The sequence below is a fragment of the Otolemur garnettii genome, unplaced genomic scaffold (assembly GCF_000181295.1).
Source record: "Otolemur garnettii isolate 467f Iridium unplaced genomic scaffold, OtoGar3 scaffold00004, whole genome shotgun sequence".
In the NCBI taxonomy this organism is placed as follows: domain Eukaryota; kingdom Metazoa; phylum Chordata; class Mammalia; order Primates; family Galagidae; genus Otolemur; species Otolemur garnettii.
The window spans coordinates 19600503-19604935 of NW_003852399.1; positions in this window are offsets into that span (position 1 = coordinate 19600503).

Genomic DNA, 4433 nt, shown 5'->3' on the forward strand with positions numbered 1-4433 from the left:
CCGTGCCTTCTGTCTCTGGGACCTGTGGCCCTACGTGGTGTGCCGTGCCTCTGTGTCTGGGACCTGTGGCCCTACGTGGTGTGCCATGCCTTCTGTCTCTGAGACCTGTGGCCCTACGTGGTGTGCCATGCCTCTGTCTCTGGGACCTGTCAGTTAATAAACATTTTCCTGAGTCTCTCTTATTTCAGCAGAATATATTTACTTTTTCCCCTTGTGGCCAGACCTGATTGACCATATCATAAAAGAAGACACAACAGTGGCAAATCGGTGCTGGCTGGAGGCCTGAGACCTTAGTTCTGCAGATGGGTTTCTGCACTTGGATTTCACCGCAAGAGTCCATGGGCAGGGCAGCTGATGAGGGCCTTTCAGCAAGGCTAGGGACAAATCCACTTTGCCATTGTAGTCGTTCAGCTAAAACTGTTTCTACTATTATCTGCTTTCTTACTCACTTGTGAACTTCTAAAAATTTTACTGAACTGGCTCACCCACTACTTTCTCCTACGTGTTCAGTCTTTTCCCATCTGAGATAAAAACTCTTTTATATTTTGTGTTCTCTGATAGCTCTCAGAAAAGTCATTAATTTTCAGTTTGTTCAGCTGTTCTTGTGTTGTGAAAATGGGAGAGATGGCTTCCAAGTCCTTCAACGTGTCAGAGAAGGTACTGCAAGTCTTTTGTCTTTTGACCTTGTATTTGAAATTTTTCTTCTATTTATTCTCTTTTGAATTTGCTTTCTCTTCTTTTTCTTTATCATTTTAGTAGCATACTGTTTGTTTCATAACTGCAATAACATTTATCTTTTTCTTTTCCATCTAACCAGTGGTTTATAGGTTTTGAGGGGGGTTTGTTTGTTTAAATTTTCTAATGCTCTTTGCTTTGTCTCTCTGTCAGAGGGTGATTTCCATACTTCTTTTTTGTTGTTCTTGCTTTGTTTTTTCTAAATTTTATTTCATCTGCCAGATGACTGGCAAATGAAATTGTGGGAGTGGAAGAAATTGCCTACCTACAGACTGAAAAGAGAGTCTAGCTCTGAGAAGCATTTAGTAGCCCAGTAGAGAAGGAAACATATTTTTTTATAGCTTCTTGGATTGAATGTGAGTTCATTTACTTTTATTCTTTTTTCTTTTAGATGATAAAGATTATTAATCTGTCCCTTTGGAAAACTTTGACTATATTCCTTCCAAAAACATTGATCTAATAGAGGAAGCACTTTTAATTTGGAAGCAGTTGAAGTTCTTTTGTTCAAATTTCTATTATAATTAATTGGTAAGTGTATTGCTTTTTAATTTCAAAATCATTCTAATATAACTTATTTCAGCAGAATATATTTATATTTTCTTTTTGGCTTACTGGAGCTCAGAATATTGATTTTACTTGGATGCTTTTAAGAAATGGTAAAGTGTGTTTACAGAGTGCCTAGATAATTTAATTATTTTTTTCTTTGAGGCATAATTGAAAAAAAATTGTATATATTTACAGTTTTCAACATGATGTTTTGATTATATATACACGCTGTGAAATAATTACTGCAATCAAGCTAATTACCATATTCACACTTTACATGTTTTTTTGTATGTGTGGTGAGATCATTTAATATCTACCCTTACCCCCTTAGGAGTTTTCAAGCCTGTGGGACGTTATTCTTAACTTCCATCACCTGCTGTGCTGTAGGCCTCCAGAACTTATCCATCCTGTCCAAAGCACACTTGTACACTTTGACCAGAATCACTCCATTTTCTCCCCTTCCCAACACCTGTTCACAGCCATTCTACTCTCTGCTTCTTTGAATTTAACTTTTTAAGATCATGCATATGAGATCATATAGGAAATTTTATTACTAATTATTCAAATTTCTCCTTCCTTCCTTCCTTTCTTCCTCCCTCCCTCCCTCTCTCTCTTTCTCTCTCTCTCTCTTTTCCTCCCTCCCTCCCTCTTTCCCTTCCCTTCCCTTCCTTCCTTTCTTCTTTCTTTCTGTCTGTCTGTCTGTGGCAGGATCTTGCTGTGTTGCCCAGGCTGGAGTGCAGTGGCACAATAATAGCTTGAAGTCTTAGGTTCAAGCAGTTCTCCTGTGTCAGCCTCCATACTAGCACAGACTACAAGTGCATGCCACTATACTCAGGTAATTTTTTTTTTTAGAGATGGAGGGGTCTCGCTAAGTTGCCCAGGCTGGTCTCAAACTCCCGGCTTCAAGGCATCATTCCACCTCAGCCTCTCAAAGTGCTGGGATTACAGACATGAGCCACCATTTAAGACCTTATTTACTTTTTCTATTTGATATTATATAAAATTTATAGTAGCATGTTAAAATTTATTATCTAGGCTCGGCGCCTGTGGCTCAAGTAGCTAAGGTGCCAGCCACATATACCTAAGGTGGCGGGTTCGAATCCCCAGCCCGGGCCCGCCAAGCAACAATGATGGCTGCAACCAAAAAATGGCCAGGCGTTGTGGCAGGTGCCTGTAGTCCCAGCTACTTGGGAGGCGGAGGCAGGAGACTCGCTTGAGCCCAGGAGTTGGAGGTTGCTGTGAGTGTGATGCCATGGCACTCTACCCAGGGGCATAGCTTGAGGCTCTGTCTCAAAAAAAAAAAAAAATTATTATCTAAAATTTATTTCTATATGTTTCTCACACATTTTAACAATTTGTACTTTTTGCATTTTGGTGCTGTGCCATTTGATAGAATTTTACAGGGTTCTGTTTTGTTTTGAGAAGGGGTTTCACTCTGTTGGCCTGGGCTGGAGTGCAGTGGCATCATGATACCTCACAGCTACCTGAAACTCCTAGGCTCATGAAATTCTCCTGCCTCAGCCTTCCAAGTAGCTGGGACTTAAGGCTTGTGCCACTATCCCAGCTACTTTTTTATTTTATGTAGAGACAGCCTCACTCTTTTGCTCAGGCTGACCTCAAACTCCTGGCATCAATCCATCCTTTCACCTCAGCCTCCCAAAGTACTGGGATTATAGGTGTGAGCCACTGCACCTGGCCTACAATTATTGGTTTATGGGGGTGGGGGATAGGGGCTGGGGGGTGGAGTTTGAACCCTAAGATAAAAGCAAGAATTACTGTTTTTTATAATGTTTTTATGCCATACACACATGCACACACGTGTGTATCTTTTCCCCATTTAGTGCTTTCTTCCTTGAATTCTTTATATTAAATTAATGTCTTAAAAGTTGTTCTGTCTGGGGCCTAATACATTTTATGTTATGTTAGCTTTAAACTAGTCTGTTAGTTTTAAGTTGCTTCTCTTGTCTGAAGAATTTGTCTTTTATTTTTAACCTATTCTGAAAGGGTCTATTTTCAAACTGTGGTAGTTGCAGTGCTACTTCTACATATATTTTCTATACAGCTTAGTGACTATGACATACATAATTTTTATTACCTGCCTTGATTTTGCAATGTGACAAAACAATTTTCTTTGTAAAAACTCTTCTTATGATGATAGCGAATCATGTTTGTGTACTATAATTTTATTATAATTTTTCTGTTGTTAGGCATTAGGTTGTTCCTTTTGTTGTAATTGTTTCAAGAAATTCAATGAATTTCTTTGGTTCTTGATTTAGGATAGATTCTCAGAAGTGGAATTAATAAGTCAAACTATATAAACATTTATGATAAGGCCTTTGATACATAATTCCAGTTTTTATTAAATTTAGTCTTCCATCAGTGACTGAGACCGAATTTAAACAAATATACGAAAGTTTATATATCCCAAAGTATTATCCTCATTCGAATGTTCCTTCTCCACATATAGGTGTTTATGTTACATCTTCCAAATACTGAAAGTCTCCTTTATGAGTTGCTTTCAAAGTCTGAGACATAATCCTTTAGCTATTTTCATTGGTAGTGATCTTTACTTAAGAGAGTAGATGTGATTTTTAGAAATCAAAGGTCTTATGAATTCATGTCTTACAACTTAGAAGGTGGAATAAACTGGATAGTATTTCCTTTAATGAAAGTCTTAGTATAATCTACCTGGATTGTGACCTACATCTGTCTGATTTCCAAGCCAGTCCTTAACCACTGGGTTTATAGTTAGCAGACAAATATTTACTAAGTACCCACAGTGTTCTAAGCACTGTGTTAGGACCCAAGAATAAAGTAAGGGCCAAAACAGCTATTTTTTGATTCTTATACCAAGAAGAATTTAGCTTTTAAGGAACTTTCTTCTTTCAGTTAATCTCTTTTAAATATATTAATGATACTTAAAAATATTCTGTCTTGTTACGTGATGTTTAGTGCTTGTACATACACACAGCCTTTGATACTATAATTTCCTTAAAAACAGAAGGCATTGGTTCAGCGCCTGTGGCTCAAGCAGCTGGGGCGCCAGCCACATACACCTTAAGGTGGCAGGTTCGAATCTCCAGCCCGGGCCCGCCAAACAACAATGACGGCTGCAACCAAAAAAATGGCCGGGCGTTGTGGTGGGCGCCTGT